At 37.9% G+C, this 22,399-nt stretch overlaps 1 protein-coding gene across 10 annotated transcripts in view; it reads left to right on the plus strand.

The window, feature by feature from the left end:
* The window catches only part of Esco1 (establishment of sister chromatid cohesion N-acetyltransferase 1), a 91,805-nt gene that overhangs the window by 702 nt on the left and 68,704 nt on the right, over nt 1-22,399 (plus strand). For all 10 annotated transcript variants that reach the window (XR_007348874.1, XR_007348876.1, XR_007348875.1 and 7 more), the window contains exons 2-3: nt 6,610-6,709; nt 22,114-22,215. The gene's annotated coding sequence lies outside the window, so the exon portion shown is untranslated. The remainder of the gene's footprint in view (nt 1-6,609; nt 6,710-22,113; nt 22,216-22,399) is intronic.

Consider the following 22,399-nt stretch of genomic DNA (forward strand, 5'->3'; position numbering starts at 1 on the left):
CGGGGCGGGATGGGGGGCGGGGGAGAATCTTGATTTTAACATTCTTTAGTTTGGGAGGGGTGTGGTGGCCGGGGCCCAAGGTCATGGAGTAATTTTGGTTGGGGGTGGGGGCGGGGCGGTCTGGGCACAGGTTTAGGCTGCTCTGGAGTCGTGATGGGTGCGTTGAGGGCCTTAGTGAAGTTTATAGAGATAGATGCAAGAAGAGGGAATTGAGTTTCTGATTTTTATCACTGTTCTCAAGAATATATATTTTTAGTGGGGTTGTATTTTGCACAGACCGGATGGGATAGCGGGTCCAAAAATTAGAAGCAATCCTCCTCTAAAGGATGCGTTGTGAAAGCGCCGCGCGTGTAGAATTTTCCAGGGGGTGGGAGGGGGCGGGGAGAGATGAGGAGGAGGAAGGAATTAAAACCTTGAGATTTGAGAAGTACTATGAACCATGTTTTCTGTAGTCTTAGGTGAAATGGGATTTTTCTTTTTTAAGCAGGAAGTAATTTTAGCTAACCAGTATTAGGAAATTATATTTTAATAAAGTAGCAGAAAATTAAAAAAAAACTACTTAATGGAATAATTATTCCATTAAGACGTGGGCGGGGTTTTCTCCATATAAACATTAATTAAAAAAAAAACTGGATTAGAACAGGGGGTGTAGCTCAGGAGAGCATGTGCTTAGCATACACAAGGACTTGGGTTCAATTCCCAGCACTAAAAAATAAAATTCCGTGAGTAAACATGGAGGTTGCAGGAATCCATGCTATATTCAGCTTCTCCTCTGATCAGGTCCTTAGTTGCTGCTTTACACCGGGCACCCTGACCGCTGTAATTTTTTTTCAATAATTGAAAAACTTAAAAATTTTCACCACTTGGGTACCATTGGAATTCCTCCAGAGAGTAGGATGAGAAGTGCTTTAAAATGCTTAATTTGGAAACTGCAAATTCAGGCCTATACCATGGGAGGAAATGAGAGAACTAGATCTTTAATAGAGCCACTTCATTTTAGCAGTACATAGCTCTTAGGTCAGGTGTATGACTTTGCAGGTAGGTTCTTTGAACAAAATTTGCCCTGACTGAGGAGCTTTCACTCATCTTAATCGTTCTTTTCTGAGGAGAATGTAATTTTGCCTTGCTCAATCGCTAATATAATTCAGTAATGAAGTTTTTTTTTTTAATAAAAAAACATGTAGCCATTATAGGGTTTTGTGCTGCTGGCATTTAAATTGATATGCTTCACAGAAGAACTAAAAAAGAATTCTAATTAAGGAATGCCATTAGTACCCTTTGGTGGATGGCCCTTTTTAGCTCATTAAAACAGGAGCTGGCTGTATTTATTCCAATAATGAAGGTGATCAGTTTTCCCTATTTCAAAAAAAGGATTTTTTTTTCTATTAGTTAATATTTTTTTCATGGCTTTATTAGCAGATTTATGTTCCACATAGAGTTATTTGAATAATCTCTACTGAAGGTGATAAGTTTTTATTATAGAAACCAACTTGAATAAAATTGTGATAATTCACTCCAGGACTTTGTTAACCTTTCCAAAACCCAGACTTTATTTTTCTATGCATCCTCAGTGAAAAATTCTTTGGGTCTATTCCTTCTTAAGTTCTATATTATAGCTTTATATTATACAACAAATTATATTTGCAACTGTAGCATTCTGTTAGCTTTTTTAACTTTAAAAGATATTCTTTTTAGATATGCATCACAATAGAATATATTTTGACATTATACATACATGGATTATCTTATTCAAATTAGGATCCTATTCTTGTGGGTTAGCTGTCATTTTTTGAGGGAGTGGGGCAGCTTTATTTTAAGCTCACACTGCTTTACACTACATTAAAAACTCAAGGTAACTAAAAATAAGATATTAAATATTACTTTAGAGGTTGAGGTTACAGCTCTGTGACAGAGCACCTGCCTAGCATGTGTGAGGCACTGGGTTCAATCCTTAGCACCACATAAAAGTGAAACATAAAATAAAGACATGCTGCCCATCTACAACTACAAAAAAAAAAAAAAAAATTAAAAATTTACTTTAATGTAGTTGTTCTTAAACTTTGGTCTCAGGATCCCATTATTTTTTTTAAAAATCATGTATTACTAGTATGCATAATAAACTAATTGTAGGTTAATGTAAGTAACTTCTTGAATGAAAAACAACTATAATAAAAATATAGTAAAAGAATGGTAGCTGGATTATGTTTTTGTAAATCTTAAATATTTGGTCTAACAGAAGACAGATTCTCCAATCAGCTTCTGTGTCCAAGCTGTTATATGTTCTAGTTGGAATATATGAAGAAAAATCCAGCTTCATGTCAATATGTTGGGAAAGTTATTTTAATAACTTTTTCATATAATTGTGGTATTTTTCGTTGATACTATAGCAGAACTCAAGATGTGCTGTTTTATTTTTATTTATTTATTTTTTGGTACTGGGGATTGAACTCAGGGACTTGACTACTGAGCCACATCCCCAACCCATTTTTGTATTTTTTTTTTTTTTAGAGACAGGGTCTCACTGAGTTGCTTAGCACCTTGCTTTTTGCTGAGGCTGGCTTTGAACTCATAATCCTCCTGCCTCAGCCTCCGGAGCCACTGGGAATAGAAGCGTGCTTGGTCAGATGTAATATTTTAAAGGTTAAGTTACAATGTGGAATTTAAAACTTTTTCTGTATACTTTTTGTACTGTTACATTAAAATTCATTGGTCTATTTTGTATTTTTGGTGTGCTGTGCTGGGGATTGAAATCAGGTCCTTGAACATGTTAGGTAAATGCTTTACCACTGAGGTAGACATCCCCCAGTTTTGTACTTTTTTTTTGGAAAAGAAAAAAGTGAAGTCAACATCAGCAGTATTTGGATTTTTGTGATTGGCTTTTTGCACTTAGCCTAATATTTTTAAAGTTCAACCGTGCTGTAGCATTTGTCACTACTTTCTTTTTTTCTATGGTTGACTACAATAGTCTGATGCAGGTATACCAAATTTTGTTTATTCATCACTTGATAAATTTATGTTGTGTCTACTTTAGCTAGTATGACTAATGCTGTGAACATTTGGGTACAAGCTATTGTGTAAACGTATGCAGATTGTCTTTGAGCTTTTCCTGTGCATTTTGCATAGGTCTAAAGAAGATGTGTGTATGTGTGTGTGTGTGTGTACACATGCATATATATATGGGGGGTTATGCTTTGTTGGGGTTTTCTTTGTTGCCCAGGCTACACTTGAACTTTCTGTCCTCTAGTCTCAGTCTCCCAAGTAGCTGAAGTTACAGGTATGTGCCACTGTGCCCAGCCATATATACTGGATTTTTAAAAATTGCTTTTATTTTTTAAAATACATGACAGCGGAATGCATCACAATTCTTATTACACATATAGAACACAATTTTTCATATCTCTGTTTATATATTAAGTATGTTCACACCAATTCATGTCTTCATACATGAACTTTGGATAATGATGTCCATCACATTCTACCATCATTGCTAACTCCCTGCCCCTTCCCTTTGTTTGTTTTTATATGTCTTTATTTTAAAATCAGATCTGCTAATTTAGCATTTTCTACCAACTTGGGGAGCAGACATCTTCACAGGCTTTACAATTTTGCTTAGGAGCTGCCTTTGTGGGATCCTTAGTAACAGCCATTGCTGTGTTTTTAGATACTGCTTAGCTGTTTTTGCTTCCTTGTCAGCCCTTATAGCTTGCTGTCATCGAACCTCTCTGACTTCTGGTTTCTTTCTTTCTTTTTTAAAATATTTTTTTAAGTTGTCAATGAACCTTTATTTTTATGTGGTTTTGAGAGTCTAACCCAGTGCCTTACACATGCCAGTCAAGTGTTCTACCACTGAGCCACAACCCCAGCCCCTAACTTCTGGTTTCTGATTCCTATTGGCCATTATATTTGCAAGAGATTCACCAGTGATGGCCCTCTGAAGTTTGATGCACATTGGATTCTCTTTTGAATTTCTTCTGACTTACCCATTTTTTGCTTATTTTGAGGAGGACATTCCAGTTTATCTGCCAAGGATTCCTCTTGGAAAAGAATGTCAGCTTACATTTTGCATTAGGAAATTGGAAAATCTTTCTGTCAGTCCTGGCGTAACACCTCCCATGTCCAGGGTATATCTTGTACCTTCAAAAAATGCATAGCCGGACCCTATAACAAAAAGTGAAAACCCATTAAGGGAACTCTTTACAAGTAGAAGCCATGGCCAGGTCATTGTAGAGGTGTTCTGTGTAAGGATCTGTTTGTTTATTTATTTATTGGCAGTCCTGGGGATTGGACACAGGGCATTCTACCACTGAGCTACATCTATATTTTATTTTGAGAGTATCTTGATAAGTTGCAGAGGCTGACCTTGAATTTGAGATCCTTTTGCTTCAGTTTCCCAAGTTTCTGGGATTATAGGCATGTGCCACCATGCCTGGCAGTATGGTTTTTTTTGTTATTGTTTTTGTTTTTGGTACCTGGAATTGAAGTCAGGGGCACTTTACAGCTAAGCCACATCCTTAGCCCTTTTTTGTTTTTATTTTTTATTTTGAGACAGGGTCTCACTAAATTGCTTAGGGCCTTGCTAAATTGCTGAGGCTGGCTTTGAACTTATAATCTTTCTGAGTCAGCCTCCCCAGTCACTGGGATTATAGGTGTGCACCACTGTGCCTGATTTATTTTTAAATATTTATTTATTTTTAGTTGTAGTTGGACACAATACCTTTATTTTTATGTGGTGTTGAGGATCGAACCCAGTGCCTCACACATGCTACGCGAGTGCTTTACCGCTGAGCCACAACCCCAGCCCTATTTTATTTATTTCTTGATACCAGGAATTGAACCCAGGGGTGCTTAACCGCTGAACCACATACCCAGCTCTCTTTTATATTTTATTTAGAGATAGGTTCTCACTGAGTTGCTTAGCCTCACTAAGTTGCTGAGGCTGACTTTGAACTCAAGATCCTCCTGCCTTAGCCTCCTGAGCTGCTGAGATTACAGGTATGTGCCCAGCTCCTGGTTTATTTATTTATTTAAAAAATATTTTTAGTTGTAGATGGACACAATACTTTTATTTATATATGATGCTGAGGATTAAACCCAGTGCTTCACACATTTCAGGCAGGCACTCTACCACTGAGCCACCCCCCCTTTATTTTTTTATTTTTATTTTTAATTTATTTTTTTAGGTGTAGATGGACACAACACAATGCCTTTATTTCTATGTGGTGCTGAGGATCCAACCCGGGTCCAGCCCGCGCTCTATGCTGAGCCACAATCCCAGCCCCGCCCCCCTTTATTTTTGATGTGAAACATTCACATGATGTAGAAGTAAAATGTGAAGAGGCTTCTTCATTTTTTGTATACTTGTTTTGTTTTTTTTTCCCCCCTAGTAGTGGCAATTGAATCCAAGGCCTCCTGCATGCTAGGCAAATGCTCTACCACTAAGTTTCATCCCCCAGAGCTTTTTACTTATTTTGAGACCAGGTCTTGCTAAATTGCTCAGGCTGACCTTGAACTTGTGATCCTCTTGTGAGCCTTCCAAGTAGTTGGGATCACAGGCCTGTGTCAGTATGCCTGGCTTCTTTGTGTACCTTTTAGCCTCATCTGAGGTGATCACTGTCAACATTTTAGTGTGTTATATTTTCCTCCAATGGTACTGGGATCAAACCCAGGGCTGTGCACATGCTAGGCAAGTGCTCTATTACTGAGCTGTATCCTCATCCCAGTGTATTTTCTGTGTTGTAAATATGGGATGTTAATTTATGTTCTTTTTTAATCTTTATTTTTTAGTTATAGTTGGACTCAATATCTTTATTTTATTTTTATGTGGTGCTGAGGATCGAACCTGGGGTCTTGCACGTGGTAGGCAAGCGCTCTACCGCTGAGCCACAATCCCAGCTCTAATTTATATATTTTATCGAATTATTTTATGTTTGTATAGCTTATGAATCTGCTGTATCTAATAGCTGTCAAAATTCTACCTTGGGGGCCAGGTGTGGTGGAGCATGCCTGTAATCCCAGCACCTGTACTCCCTGCTACTTAGGAGGGCAAGGCAGGAGGATTATAAATTTGAGGGGAGGCTGGGCAACTTAGTGAGACCCTGTCTCAAAACAAAAAGGGCTAAGGATCTAGGTCAGTAGTGGTAGAGTCTCACTGGGTTCAGTCTGAAGTGCGGACACGCTTTTCTGCTTCTCGGGATCAATGTTACTTGGTGATGGTGGGTATCTTATTGCTTACATGTTATCAAATATTAGTGATTTTGGGTGTATAGTTTTCCTTTTATTAAATTTTAGATCTCCAGTTGTTACTTCCACATAAAGTGAGTTGATGCACACCTCTGCTTTTACTTTGGGGGCCATTTGTGTAGTGGATGTATTCTTTTTTTCTGAAGTACTGGTGATTGAACTGAGGAACACTCTACCCTGAGCTAAGCCTTTAGTCCTTTTAATTTTTGAGACCTAATCTGACAAGTTGCTGAGACTGACCTCAAATTTGTGATCCTTCTGCTTCAGCAGTTGGTAAATATCATTTGGGACAAATTTGGCTAGTATTCCCCCAACCCCCACTGCCCCATCCCTTGAACTAAAAATGGTTTTTATGTATATTTTTTTAAGGTTGTAAAAATCAAAGAAGAATATGTGATATATTGTATGTGGTGGACCATTACAGCCTAACATTCTTGCTATCTGGCCCTTCACAGGAAGAGAATACCAGGTAAGCCCACTCATGACAGTAAATTTGGTCTAATTAAGCCTTGTATCTGTCTTTCTTGATCTTTTCCCCACCCATCACCCCCACTTTGGTCTTTTTCCTGCCCCCCACCCCTCTTGGTCTTTTACCGTAGACTCTCCTCTTCTCCATACTCCTGCTGATGATAAAGTAGAGGCTATTTCCTTCTAGAATTGGTCTTTCATTTCTCTAGGCTGTGTTGAGATCTGATTCTCTATACCTTAGGAGAATTGGTATTTTCCTTTTGAGGCACCTGCTCCAGTTGCAGTAACCAAAGATTAGGCTGGTTAAGGGTGGAATTTATTTGCAGGCAAGGAAAATTCAGGGGGATTTGGTACATCAGAGTTCTCAGTCTTCTCTCTGTCTAAATTTATCTTGAGTTCACTCTTCATAATCTTGTCACAAAGAACTAGGAGCCCCTTAATAGTAGCCTGATGAACCTGATGCGTAAATATGTTTGTCTCACTCTGCTTTTAGTGGTCTCACTGCCTCCTACTAGCTGTATTGAATCTAGCCACAAGCCAGAGTTTTTAGGTCTGCAATGGTAAAGGCAAGCACTGTACCATTGAGCTACATTCTTAGTCCTGAAAATCATCCTGTTACTGGGGATTGAATCCAGCGGTGCTTTACCATTAAGCTATGTACTTGCCCTTATTTTTTGAGTCAGGGTCTCACTAAATTGCACAGCTGGTCTTGAACATGAAAGTCTTCTTCCTGAGCCTCCAGATTTAAAGATGTGCACTACCACACCCAATGAGAAGAATAGATTTTTTTTTTTTTTGGAGAGAATTTTAATGTTTATTTTTTAGTTTTCGGCGGATACAACATCTTTGTATGTGGTGCTGAGGATCGAACCCGGGCCGCACGCATGCCAGGCGAGCGCGTTGTCGCTTGAGCCACATCCCCAGCCCCAAGAATAGATTTCTTAAGAATATGAATCTTGCACTGTGGATATATCTTAGTGATAAAGCAAGTGCCGAACATGCATGAGGCCCTGGGTTTTATCTCCGACACCACAGCAACAAAAAATAAAGAATACGGAGACTTCAACATGGTATATTTTTCACTTGTTTAGGAGATCTTTAATTTTTCTTAGTAATGCTTTGCAGTTTTTAGTGAAAAGGTATTGTACATCTTTTATAAATTTCCTTAAGTCTTTGATTTTTTAAAATAATATTTATTAGTTGTTGATGGACCTTTATTACTTTTTATTTATTTATGTGCTGAGGATCGAACCCAGTGCCTCAACACATGCTAGGCAAGTGCTCTATTACTGAGCCACAACCCCAGCCCCAAGTCTTTGATTTTTTTATGCTCTTGTGTTAGTTTTATTTATTTTGCAGTGCTGGGGATGGAACCCAGGACTTCATGCATGCTAAACATGCCTTCTACCACTAAACTACACCCCCACTCCCTAAATTACTTTTGCCTTTTTTAAAAAAGATGGTTTTAGGATGAAAAAGATTCAAATTATTAAATTAAGGAATGAAAGTGGGGACATTTGTAACAGAAAAAGTTTTAACAGGGAATACTATGAATGATAGTATACTAATGATTTTGGTAACCTGTATTAATTTGGAAAGATTCCTAGAAAGATAGAACCTACTGACACAGACTCAAGAAGAAATAGAAAATCTGAATACATGAATAGACATTGGATTAATTGCCGCAGTCTGGCTGGGCACAAAATAACCGAGCTGCCATGAGGCACTTGTAGGTTCAAACAGGAACTCCTTTATTACTGGAACTCTACCTGCGCTCCACACGCACTCCCCCAGAAACACTCTCTCTGAATTCAGGCTGCCTGAATTCAGTGGGAACTCAATGGAAACTCAGGGAGAACTCAAAAGTAGCTGCCCCGAGGCAGCAGGAGCCGCCCTATTGCAGGACAGCAGGGGTCTATATACAACTGAATACACAGCCTGTTTCAATCCAGCATCATCCAGTCAGCAATTATACACAGTTTAACTTAATTATCATCTTAATGGCTCGCTGGGCTGGGCTTCTGCTGGGCTTCGCCTCTCAACTCCTTCTGGCAAAATGCTAGGCACCATCCCAACTCGCCATCCAACTTGGCTGTGGCTCTCAACGATTAATAACAATAATAAAAATAAAATACTGCCCCAAAAGAAAAGCCCAGGCCCAAATAGCTTCACTGGTTAACTCTACCAAATGTTTATAGACATTCCCAAAACTAAGTTGAGCTTGCTGTTACTTGGTTGGTTTTACATACAAAAATCAATCAATATGAGACACCATGTTGACAGAATAAAGGAAAAAAGCCCTACATAATTACGTAGGTAGATACATTTTTATAAAAAAACATTTTGAGAAAGTATATTATCCTTTATGATAAAGCCACCCAACAAACCTAGGAATAGAAGAGCATATGAAAAAACCTACATCTTGTATCATACTTCTTCACAGTGAAAGACTGAAAGCTTTAACCTTAATATCAACAAAAACCCCATGGAAGTTCTAACCAAGGCAGTTAGGCAAAGAAAAGAAATAAAAGGCATATAATTGGAAAGGATGTTAGACCAGGACGCAAGAAAAGACCACTGACTCCAATTAAAATCAAATTAAAGCAAGCTTATTATTTCGACCGGCCGGGCTGCCTCTCTCTCCCAAAACGGCAGGAACAAGACAGCACCCCAGCTTTCCTGCAGCCCAGCTTTATAGCCCAGAAAGTTACACAAAGGGGGGTTACAGATAACAGAACTCTGACAAGCATCACACTAATGGTAGTTTACATTTTTTGCTGGCCCCAACATCAGAATTTATGAGGACCATTAGAGCCTCAGAGAGGGTCGTTGTCTGGCCAGGGAAGGCCAATATTTATGAGATGTCACTAAAGTTTCAGAGAGGGCTGCTATCTGGTTAGAAAGCCAGGCATGGGTGAGTTCAAGGTACGGGCAGGCATTCCAAGCAGGTTCAGAATTTGCAGTAATTTATAGTAAAGCCGAAATTATCTTTTCATGGCTTTGTGGCGAGATGCCCAATTTTAAGAAAAGATCAGGTTGGGTCTATCAAGGAATATACGAAAGTATCCCCATTTGCAGGTAGTATGATTTTACATGGAGAAAACTCTAAGGAATCCACCAAGAAACTCCTGTGAGAACTAATTAAATTCAGGTAGGTTACAGGATACAAGATCAACAGACAGTTGTATTTCTGTACACTTTAATGAACTATCTGAAAAGAAAATTAAGAAAACAGTCTCTTAAAATGTCATAAAAAAGAATAAAATAGTTAGGGATAAACTTATCAAAATACAAGACATGGACACAGATTGCAAAACATGAAAAAAAAAAAAAAGACCAGGCTTGGTGGCACACACCTATAATGCCAGCAACTCAGGAAGCTGAGGCAGGAGGATCCTAAATTCAAGTCTGGCCTTAGCAATTTAGGCCATGTCTCACAATTTAAAAAGGGGCTGAGGATATAGCTTAGTAGTAGAGCAACTCTGGTTTCTATCGCTAGCACACCCACTCTCACACAAAGACCTACATCAGTGATAAGAAATCCATGTTCAAGAATTGGAAGACTTATTATGATGACAGTTTTTCTCAAATTGACTACAAATTCAGTGTAATCCCTATCAAAATTTCAGCTGGCTTTTTCGCAGAATTAATAAGCTGATCCTAAAATTTGTACAGAATGTAAGGGGCACCAAATAACTAAAACAAGCTTGGAAAAGAATTTAAAAATTAAAGGACTCATACATTCTCATTTAAATGCTTATTAAAAAGCTACAGTAACAACTCTGTGTGGTAGTGGTATAAAATCATATAGATGAGTGAAAATTGAGAGTCCAGAAATAAACCCAAACATTTATTGTCCTTTTTCCCCTATAGTACTTGCGGATTAACCTCAGGGGCTCAAGTGTGCTATCACTGAGCTGCATGAGCTATGAGTTATATTCTCAGCCCCAGCTTTTTTTTTTATTTTTTATTTTTTTGGTACTGGGGATTGAACCCAGGGTGCGTAACCACTTAGTCACATCCCTAGCCATTTTTGTATTTTTATTTAAAGACAGGGTCTTACTGAGTTACTTAAGACCTCATTAAATTGCTGAGGCTGGCTTTGAACTCAAGATCTCCTGCCTCAGCCTCTGGAGCTGCTGGAATTACAGGTGTGCACCATGACACCAGGCACCATCCCAGCCTTAAAAACTTTTTTAAAAAATATTTTTTGGTGGGATGGGGATGTGGCTCAAGCGGTAGCGCGCTTGCCTGGCATGCGTGTGGCCTGGGTTCGATCCTCAGCACCACATACAAACAAAGATGTTGTGTCCGCTGAAAACTAAAAAATAAATATTAAAAAATTAAAAAAAATATTTTTTGGGGGGCTGCGGTTGTGGCTCAGCCGTAGAGTGCTCGCCTAGCATGTGTGAGACCGTGGGTTCGATCCTCAGCACCACATAAAATAAATAAATAATATAAAGGTATTGTGTCTAACTACAACTAAAAAATAAAAATATTTAAAAAATGTTTTTTTGGTTATAAATGGATACAATACCTTTATTTGATTTATTTTTATGTGGTGCTGAGGATCAAACCCAGTGCCTCACAAGTGCTAGGCAAATGATCTACCACTGAGCTACAACCCTGGTCCCCTTAAAAAAATTTTAATAGGATTTTCAGTAAGGGTGCCAAGACAGACAATTCAGTGGGTAAAGAATAGTGTTTTTTAGTAAATGGTGCTAAGACAATGCAACAGAATATTTTTATCCCTGTATCATACCTTAGAATAAAATGGATTAAAAATGGATTAAAAATCTATAATGTTGGGCTGGGATTGTGTGGCTCAGTGGCAGAGCACTTGCCACTGTTTTCAATCCTCAGCACCACACAAAAATAAATAAAGACATTCTGTCCAACTGCAACTACCAAAAAAAAAAAAATCTAATGTAAATTAAAACTATGTAATTCATAGAAGAAAACATAGATGTAAGTCTTCTTTGTCATTTAACTAGTTTCCTAAATGACACCTAAATCATATGCAGCCAAAGAAAAAATAGATTAGATTTCATCAAAGTAAAAGGCTTTTGCATCAAAGTACTCTGTTAAGAAAGTGAAGCTGGGCAAGTGGCACATCCTTGTAATTATAGCTACTTGAGAGGCTGAAGCAAGAGGATTGCAGGTTCAAGGCCAGCCTGGGCAACTTGGTGAGACCCTGTCTCAAAATTAAACAAATGCTGGGACGTGACTCAGTAGTAGGGCACCCCTGGTTTCAATTCCCTGTTATCCCCCCCCACCACAAAAATCATAGATCTAATAGTTTAATACCTTGGTAAAGAATTGTTACAACTCAGCCATGTGCTTTGGCACACACCTGTAATCCAGTGTTTTGAGAGGCTGAGGCAGGAAGATCTTGAGTTCAAAGCCATCCTCAATAAAAGTGAGACACTCAGCAATTCAGTGAGACCTTCTCTCTAAATAAAATACAAAATAGGGCTTGGGCTGTGGCTCAGTGATTGAGTGCCCCTGATTCAATCCCTGGTACCCCCTTCCAAAAAAAACGGGGCAAAATAAAAATATGGTGCAGTGATTAAGCACCCCTGGGTTCAATTCCCAGTACAAAACAAAACAAATAACAAACAACAAATACAGGGGGAAAAAAAAAACAGGGAAAGAATTTGAAGAGACATTTTTCTTATTCCTCACATGATCAATAAGAACATGAAAAGATGATCAATGATATTAGCCATTAGGGAAATACAAATCAAAACTATAATGAAATAGCATTATACACCCACAAAGATGATTAAAATAAAAAAGACAATAATGTTTTGACAAGGATGTGCAGAAATTGTAACTCTCATACATAGCTGGTGGCAGCTGACTTGGAATCCCTCAAGAAGTTAAACAGTTACCAGAAGGTCAGTAATTCTCAGTGTATACCCAAGAGATTTGAAAATATGTTCATTCAAAAAAACAGGTAGGGTTGTTCATAGCTTATTTGTTTAGGATTGTGGAAAAGGAGATGCAGTCTCACATGTTTCAGTTAATGGATATATAAACAAAATGTGATGTATCTATGTAGTGGAATAATATTTAGCCATAAAAAGCAATATAGTTAAAATTCATGTAACAACACAGTTGAACCTTGAAAACATTATGCTTAAGTGAAAGAAGCCAGTCACAAAAGGCTACATGTATAATTCCATTTATATGAAATGTTCAGAATAGCCAAATCCATAGAGACAGAAAGTAGATTACTAGTTGCTAGGAATGGAATAGGGGAGGGGATAGGGAATGACTCTTAATGGGCATGAGACCTCTTTGGGGGGTAATGAAAATAATCTGTAATTAGGAAATGGTGATTGTTGCACAACTCTGTATTAAAAAGCATTGAGTTGTATACTATAAAGAGGTGAATTTTTAAAAAAATATTTTTTGGTTGTACATGGACACAGTGTCTTTATTTTGTTAATTTACTTTTATGTGGTGCTGAAGATCTAACCCAATGCCTCACACATGGGAGGTAAGTGCTTTACCGCTGAGCCACACCCTAGCCACCAAGAGGTAAATATTTTGGTATGGGAATTATATCTCAATTATAAAATGTTTTTTTAAAAATTACTTTAAGGAACTGTGCACAGTGATGCATATCTGTAATCCCAGTGACTCTGAAGGTTGAGGAAACATTGCAATTTAAAGGGGCTAGGGTTGTGGCTCAGTGGTAGAGCACTTGCTGGGCATATGTGAGGCACTGAGTTTTATTCTCAGCACCACATATAAATGAATAAAGTAGAGGTCCATTAAAAAAATGGTAAAAGTCAGATTGCAAGTTTGAGGCCAGCCTTAGCAATTTAGGAAGGTCCTGTCTCAAAATAAGGGCTCAGGGGCTGAGGTTGTGGTTCAGTGGTAGAGTGCTTGCCTGGCATGCATGAGGCACTGGGTTCAATCCTCAGCACCACATAAATAAAGATATTGTGTCCACTTAAAACTAAAAAAAAGAAAAAAAAAAAAAAGGCTCAGGGTATAGCTCAGTGGTAAAGCTCCCCTGGGTTCAATCTCTGGTATTCTCTCCCCCTCTCCCCAAAAAACAAAAAAACTTACTGGATGACAAAATACAAGAATATATTGGATGCTATACATTCAAAGTAACTTAAGGATTAAAATGTGAACACATTTCCTCATGAAGCAGGTGGAAAGTTGGGTGTTCTCAATTTCTTGAGTGTTTTCTAACATGTCTTTTAAATATCTTCTTAAAAATTTTTTTTGGTAAACATCTTTTATAGTAAAAGGCAAATGTTACCGAGAGTTTCCTGAAGTGGTCATTTTCTGTAAAGTTTACTTATTATTTTTTGGTTCTGAAATTCATATTATTTTTTCAAAATTCTTTTTAGTTATACATGACAGTAAAATGTATTTTGGCAAATTATGCATACATACAGTATAACTTATTTAGGATCCCATTCTTTTGGTTGTACATGATGCAGAGTTACCCTGGTCGTGTATTCAAATACAAGGCTAGGAAAGTTATGTCTATTAATTCTACTGTCTTTCCTGTTCCCCTTCCACCTCCCTTTCCTTTGTTCCCCTTTGTCTAATTCAGTGTATTTCTATTCTTCCCCTCCCTTGTTTGGGGTTAGCATGCACATATCAGAGAGAACATTTGCCCTTTGAGTTTTGGGATTGGCTTATTGCCTTAGTAAGGCCCTCATCACTTAGCATGATATTCTCCATTTCCATTCATTTACTGACAAATGCCATTATTTCATTCCTCTTTCACGCTGAGGAGTATTCCATTGTGTATATAACATCATCATATGTTCTTTACCCATTCATCTGTTGAAGGATGTCTAGGTTGTTTCATAGTTTGGCTGTTGTGAATTGAGCTATAAACATTTATATACATTATAAACATTTATGTGGTTGCCTCACTGTAGTATGCTGATTTTAAGTCCTTTGGGTTTAGACCGAGGAGAGGGATAGCTGGGTCAAATGGTGGTTCCATTCATTGTTGCTTATATTCTTGATAATTGCCATTTTGACTGGAGTGAGATGAAATCTTAGTTTTCATTTGCATTTCTGTAATTGCTAGAGATGTTGAATATTTTTTCATATATTAGTTGATTAATTGTATATCTTCTGTGAAGTGCCTGTTCAGTTCCTTAGCCCATTTACTCATTGGGTTATTTGTTTTTTTGGTATTAATTTTTTTGAGTTCTTTATATATCCTGGAGATTAATGCTCTGTCATGTGTGGGGTAAAGATTTTCTCCCATTCTGTAGGCTCTCTCTTCACATTATTGTTTCCTTTGCTGAGAAGAAGCTTTTTAGTTTGATACCTTTTTATTTATTATTTATTTTTCTATCTATCTATCTATCTATATCTGTTTTTTAGTTGTAAATAGACATTATAACTTTATTTATTTTTGTGTGGTGCTGAGGATCGAACCCAGTGCCTCACACCTGTGAGGCAAGTGCCCTACTGCTGTGCCACAACCCCAGTTCCTCCCAATCTCATTTATTGATTCTTGATTTTACTTCTTGTGTTTTAGGAGGCTTATTGAGGAAGTTGGTTCCTAAGCCGACATGATGGAGAGTTCGGCCTACTTTTTCTTCCAGTACAGGATCTCTGGTCTAATGCTTAGTTCCTTAATTCCACTTAGAGTTTAGTTTTGTGCAAGGTGAGAGATAAGAGTTCAATTTCACTCTGATTACATATGGATTTACAGTTTCCCCAGCACCATTTGTTGAAGAATCTCTCTTTGAGGTAACTGTATCAAATTCATATCGTTGTTAAGATACAGTAGGAGTCGGGTTAATTTGTCAACAGGTTAGAGAATGCATTTTGGTTCTCAGTTGCAAGGTTTTATGTGTAGAAAGGGTAGTTATTAAGTTCTGTAGTGCTGCATTAGTGATGACTTAGCTTACAGGGCAAACAAATTAAGTGGTCCTGCTGGACATGGTGGTATACACACACCTGTAATTCCAGCAGCTGGGGTGGCTAAGACAGGAGGATTTCTAGTTCAAAGCCAGCCTCAGCAACAGTGAGGTGCAGAGCATCTCAGTGAGATCCTGTCTCTAAATAAAAAATAAGAAATAGGGCTGGGGATGTGGCTCAGTGGTCTAGTGCCCTGAGTTCAATCCTCAGTAGCGCTTCCCACCCCCAAAAAATAAATGGTCCTTAGTATACCTAATAGACTATTGACAATCACTGTAGACAAGTGTATCACTTCTTTCTGTAGTTGATTCCAACTCCCAAATCAGTTGTTACATTAAAATATTTGTAAATTGAAAGGAGTAGAAGTAAGCTAGTTAATTTGTTACTTTTTTTAAGAGCAGGGTCTGCTGGACCTTTCAGCATATGCCTCTAACCCCATTGATTTCAGAGGCTGAGGCAGGAGGAGGCCCTGCCTAAGCAACTTAGTAGGGCTCTCATTAACTTAGACCCTCTCTCAAATTTAAAAGCAAAAAGGGCTGAGAATATAGCTCAGTGGTAAAGCTCTCGTGGGTTAAATCCTAGTTTAAAAAAAAAAAAAAATTCTGTCTGGCCCTGAACTCTTGGGTCAGAGGGGTTCTTCTTTATCAGTTTCACATAGTACCCAGCTAATTGATCATTTTAAAAATTAAAATTCTTGGTGCTAAAGTAATAAATGAAATAAATGAGCTTTATCTGATTTTCAATTTGTTATTCCTGTGAGGCTTAATCTTTGAGAAATTTGGAGCTAACCAGAAAAATTCATAGTCAACTCTTGGTGTACAAGAAACTTTCCTAGAACTCAGTAGTAGCTTACAATATCAATCTTGCTAACACATCTGTAGAGCACCTGTGGCTGAGGTGATTTAAGTTAGGCTTGACTGATCAGCTCTGTTATAACATGCGGGTGTAGGTGGACTTTACTTCTCTCTGTAGGTTTGACTTGGCCCATCATTTGGAGATTGATTCAGTTCTACTCCTTTGTGTTCAGTGGCCTAGGCTGGAGGGACAGCAATTTCCTGGTGAAACTCTTCTCTTGGCGGTAACAGAGCTATAAGAGGGCAAGCCCAGACACATAAAGACATGTTAAAATGTTTGCATTACTTCTTCCTAACATCTCCTTGACTAAGGCAGGTAACAGGACCAAGGTTATAGGGTCAAGGATGAATACTCTATCTACCATGAGGCCAAAATAAGAAATGTGACCAAACTCAGCATTAGTTGGGAAGGAGGAGGGTACACCTCTTTCTTGGAGGTAGCAATTGGGGTAGAAGGTGGTGGTTTTTCTTTTCTTTTCTTTTTTTTTTTTTACAAAAAACAGTGTGTTGTGGTCATGGTCATCTGGCAGTTGAGTGTTGTTTCACATAATGAAAAATCATTAGGCAGTTGCTAAGTCTAACTTAATCGAAGTTACTTTAGTATATCTGAAGACAGTACTATTTTTTAGTATTATGTGGTTTTTCAGTAGATTGTTTTACTTTAGCTATAGAGTTCTCTCTCTCTTTTTTTTAATTTCCAAATACAGGAAGCAAGTAGAAACATCATTTAGAGGCAACATTAGTTAAGTTAAAAAGGTGATATATGATTTTTTTCCATTATGGTAAGCTGCTTATACTTCTATAATCTTATGTCTCTCAAGATAATTAGTCAGTATGCCAGATATTTTTATATTTTCAGGGAAATTTAATTTTTATTTTTTGACAATGGCATATGTTTACATAATAAAATATTTAGGCTGCTTATGGTAGTGTACTCAATCCTGGTTGCTTGGGAGTTAGGGGGATTGTGAGTCTGAGGCCAGCCTGGGCAATTTAGCAACACCTTGTCTCAAAATACAAAATTAAAAAAGAGCTAGGGGGCTGGGGATGTGGCTCAAGCGGTAGCGCGCTCGCTTGGCATGCGTGCGGCCCGGGTTCGATCCCCAGCACCACATACAAACAAAGATGTTGTGTCCACCAAGAACTAAAAAATAAATATTAAAAAATTCTCTCTCTCTCTCTCTCTCTCTCTCTCTCTCCCCCCCCCCACCTCTCTCCCCACACACACACTCTCTCTTAAAAAAAAATAAGTTGAAAAAAAAAAAAGAGCTGGGCTTGGTGGTTCATGCCTGTAATCTCAGTGACTAGGGGGCTGAGGCAGGAGGATTGCAAGTTTGAAACCCTAAGTAATTTGGCAAGACCCTGTCTCAAAAAAAACAAAGAAGGCTGAGGGTGTATCTTAGTGCTGAAGGGAGCCTGGGCTCAATTCCCAGGGCCACAATTAAATGAATATTTACTGAAAAGTAAGCTTTTCTCACATTCTTGATAATTGGTCCTGTGGTTGTTTTCCCCAGAAATCATTATTGCTATTTTCTTACATCTCCACCTATTCTCTACTCAAGCAAGCATATAGTTATATGTATTTCCTTTCTCCCATAATCTCCTGTTTCCCTTTTTATACAAATAGGAGTGTGTTGTACACCGTTTTATACCTCGCTTTTTTGATTTAATAATATTTCTTGGCCTTAGGTACAAATTAATTTTAGTTTAGCTCTTTGTTGGATGGCTTAATTAGAGTATGAATTATGTACAATTAACTTCACCCTCTTAAAATTGCAATTTGGTGGTTTATGACAGAAATAAACACTGGTGGAAATCACCACTACAGTTAAGATATAGAACACATGTGCATCACTGCAAAAAGTTCATCTTTGTCACTCTAATATAGCACTCTTGTGAGGTTCACTCATACTGTTTCATGTGCTAATCATTTATTCCTGTTGTTTTGCTGAGTAGTTTTATATTGATATCATATTTTGGTTTTCCATTTACCTTACATTTGGGTTGTTTCAGATTTTGGTTATTGTGTATAAAGGTATTTGGAAGATTTTGAATAAATCTTTATGTGGACATATGTGGAATGATTAGAATTCTTCCTACATAAAAAAAGGGGAAAAAAAAACTTTGTCATAGTGGAATACTTCTGTAATTCCAGTTACTCTGGCTGAAGCAAGAAGGTCACAATTTCAAGGTCAGCCTCAGAATTTAGCAAGACCCTGCCTTAAAATAACTTCAGGAGTTATTTTGAGTTAACTAGGGAGCTGGGTGCTGTGGAGCATGTCTGTAATCCCAGTGGTTTGGGAGGCTGAGGCAGGAGAATTGTGAGTTCAAAACTAGCCTCAGCAAATTAGCCAGGCCCTAAGCAACAAAAGGGCTGCGGATGTGGGTCTATGGTTAAGTGTCCTTGAGTTCAATCTCTGGTACCAAAGGTGGGGTGGGCAGGGATTTAACTCAGGAGTGCTTACTAGCATGTTCAATGCCTTGGGTTCAAACTCCAATACCACAGCAAACAAAGAAACAAAATAAAAAACATACATATACTTTGTCAGAGTCTCAGATATTTTTACCTTTTTTCTTTTAGAAGTTATGTGGTTTTACATTTAGGTTTGTGATTAACGTTAAATTACTTTTATGGGTAGTGAAGAGTGTTTATCCCCTCCCTTCTTACCTTTTATTTAGGTATTCAATGATTCCAGCACCATTTGTTGAAAAGACATTCTTTTCTCCATTGACTCACCATGGTACTTTTGTCAAAAATCAGCCAGACATGGTGGCACATGCCTATAATCTCAACAATTTGGGAGGCTCAGACAGGAGAATTGCAAGTTTGAAGTCAGCCTCAATAACTTAGTGAGACTTTGTCTCAAAATAAAAATAAAAGAACAGGTTGGGGGCTGGGGATGTGGCTCAAGCGGTAGCGCGCTCGCCTGGCATGCGTGCGGCCCGGGTTCGATCCTCAGCACCACATACAAACAAAGATGTTGTGTCTGCCGATAACTAAAAAATAAAAATATTAAAAATTCTCTCTTTCTCTCTCTCCTCTCTCACTCTCTCTTTTAAAAAAAAAAAAAAAAAAAAAAGAACAGGTTGGAGCTCAGTGTTAAAACACTCCGGGTTAATAAATCCCCAGTACCGCGCCCCCCCCCCAAAAAAAAAAGTTAATCATAGCTGGGCAGGGTGCCCAAGCCTCTAATCTCTGTTCTCCCAAGGTTTAAGGAGGAGGCTTACAAGTTCAAGTCCAGCCTGGGCAATTTAGTGAGACCCTGTCTCAAAATAAAATAAAAAGGACTGGAGATGTAGCTCAGTGATGTGGAGTACTTGCCTACCATGAGTAAGGCCTGGGTTTGAGGACCAGTACTGTGGAAACAAATCAAATAATTAATTAATCATAAATGCGTGGATCTGGATTTTCTATTCTGTTGATCTCTGTTTGTTATACTGTCTTGATTATTGTAGCTTTAGATACTATATCTTGACATCTGAGTGTCCATTTTTCACCTTTGCCTCTTTTGAAAAACACTTTGACTCTTGTACATAGTTTGCATTTCCATATATATTTTAAAATCATGCTTTTGATTTTACTTTTTTTTTGTACTGGGGAGCTATCCTAGGGGCACTTTATTATGGGGCTACATTCCCCATCCCCAGCCTTTATTATTTATTTATTTATTTTTGTTGTGCTGGGGATTGAACCCAGAGCCTTGTGCATGCTAGGCAAGCACTCTACTAACTGAACTGTATCCCTAGCCCTATTTTTTATTTTGAGATTGAGTCTTGCTAAGTTGCTGAGGCCAGCCTTGAATTTAGAAATTCTCATGCCTCAGACTAGGATTAGAGGTGTGCTCCACCACGCCTGGCTATTTTTAGTTTTTATCTCTGTAAATTTGTTTCTTGAAAGCTCCTTTTTTCCTCTCGTGTTTGCGTTTGTGGTGATTCCTTTCAGTTTTCCTTTCCAGAACATATAGGCTTGGCTGTTATCTTCTAGTAGCTTTGAGTAGTCAGAGTGTCATGGGAGAAGAGATGTCTCTGGAGGACAGATTGAGCTCAACTCAGGACCCTAGGGGTTCTTGGCATACACGACAGAAAGAATTTCATCATGATCCAAGGCAAAGGCATAGACAGGTTTATTTAGAAAGGTAGTACACATTCAAGGGAGACTGCCAGCTGTCTTGGGAATGAGAAGCAACACTGACTTGGGCTGAGGGTCCAATATTTATAGAAGGGCTGTATCAGGGGCTGGACTGGAGGTGGATTCAGGATGGAGCTGCAATTTTGTGCCAGTTTTCCTGTGCTTGTGTATTTCCCTCATTTTACAAGGGGGTGGACCAAGGTTTGCAACTTTTTCAGCATCTCATTGTCCTGATCTTGCATTTCAATGGCTTGATGGTGTTTCCCTTATGATTTTGTATTTCTCTTTCCTTTTCCTTAATCCCTGTCTCAAGAGAGCTGTGGGTGGAGGGTAGTAGGTTTTAGCAATCAGTTTGTATTCCTTAATTATCTGTATGACTTCCACTCTCAATTGATCCTGTTGAATCCCTAGACCAAAGATCTTTTGTTCCTCTTCAGAGTTATATCTAGTCTTTAGGGGGTGATGCAGGAGCAGTCTTCTGGGTGCTAGTCATTAGAATGGCAATGTGAAATTTTTTCTGCTTCTTTGGAGTCCATTTCATTCCCTGTTTCCTTTGGAATATGGTAATGCCAGTTTCCTCAGTTGGGAGTTGTGTGGTATAAATACTGTATTATACTGTCCTCATCATTGTAGCTTTAGATACTGTATCTTGAAATCTGAGTGTCCATATTTCAACTTCTTAGCTGTTTTCATTTTCTAGCTTAGGATTCGGGTTTTCTTGAGTTTGTAAGGTTTTTATTTGACCTCTGTAGCTCCCATATTTTTAAAAAAATTATATCTGCTCTCACTTTTTATCTTTTGGGTTAGTGGTTTTGTCTTACTTTGTTTTAATCCCTGTGTCTGTGAATTTTGGATGGAAATAGATCTTGTACTTAAAAAAAAAACTGCTTTTTTTTTTTTTGTATATATGTGAACTGTTTTTCCTCAAATAGGAGTTTATTATTTTCGTTTTTTTTTTTTTTTTTTGAGGGGGGCTATCAGAGATTGAACTCCTTAGGAGCACTTCACCATTGAGCCACATCCCCAGGCCTATTTTGCATATTATTTAGAGACAGGTTCTCACTGAGTTGTTCAGTGCCTCTCTTTTGCTGAGACTGGCTTTGAACTTGCTATCCTCCTGCACAGCCTCCTGAGCTGCTGGGAGTACGGGTCTACACCACTGCACCTGGGCTCAAATAGGATTTTACCAGGTTAATTCATCTTATGAATTGTTTTTGTATTTTAATCCAATTTATTCTTATGTTAGGAATTGTTTTTGTATTTTAAAACTTTTTTCCACAGCCCCCATTCCATTGGATGCATACTGTTTCATTGGATGAATATATCATAGTTTTAAGGTAGAAATATTAAAATTAAGTGCCTTGTGTTAAGTGAGCTCTGAAAAAATAATAAGACTAAAGGTAGGACAGCATAGAATTATAGAATGTTATATTTGACTGATGAGAGGTAAATGGATGTTTACATCTTTTTGTCTTTTAAAATATTTAAAAATATTTTTTATTTTAGGTGCTGTGTAATGTTTTAAAGCAGATTATAAGGAATGGTTTTATCAGATTTTCATGAGTTATGGTGGCTGAAACATCAGTTCTATCTTGTTGGAAAAGAACTGTGAGTAAACCTGAAAGAATAAGTCGATTTTCAACTATTGAATGTTTTATGTAAGACAAGTTACTGATTATTACTTTTTTAAAATATTTTTTGTAGTTGTAGTTGGACACAATAACTTTATTTTATTTTATTTATTTATTTATTTATTTAATGTGGTTCTAAGGATTCAACCGAGGGCCTTGCA

The sequence above is a fragment of the Marmota marmota genome, unplaced genomic scaffold, assembly GCF_001458135.2.
Source record: "Marmota marmota marmota unplaced genomic scaffold, marMar, whole genome shotgun sequence".
Taxonomy (NCBI): domain Eukaryota; kingdom Metazoa; phylum Chordata; class Mammalia; order Rodentia; family Sciuridae; genus Marmota; species Marmota marmota.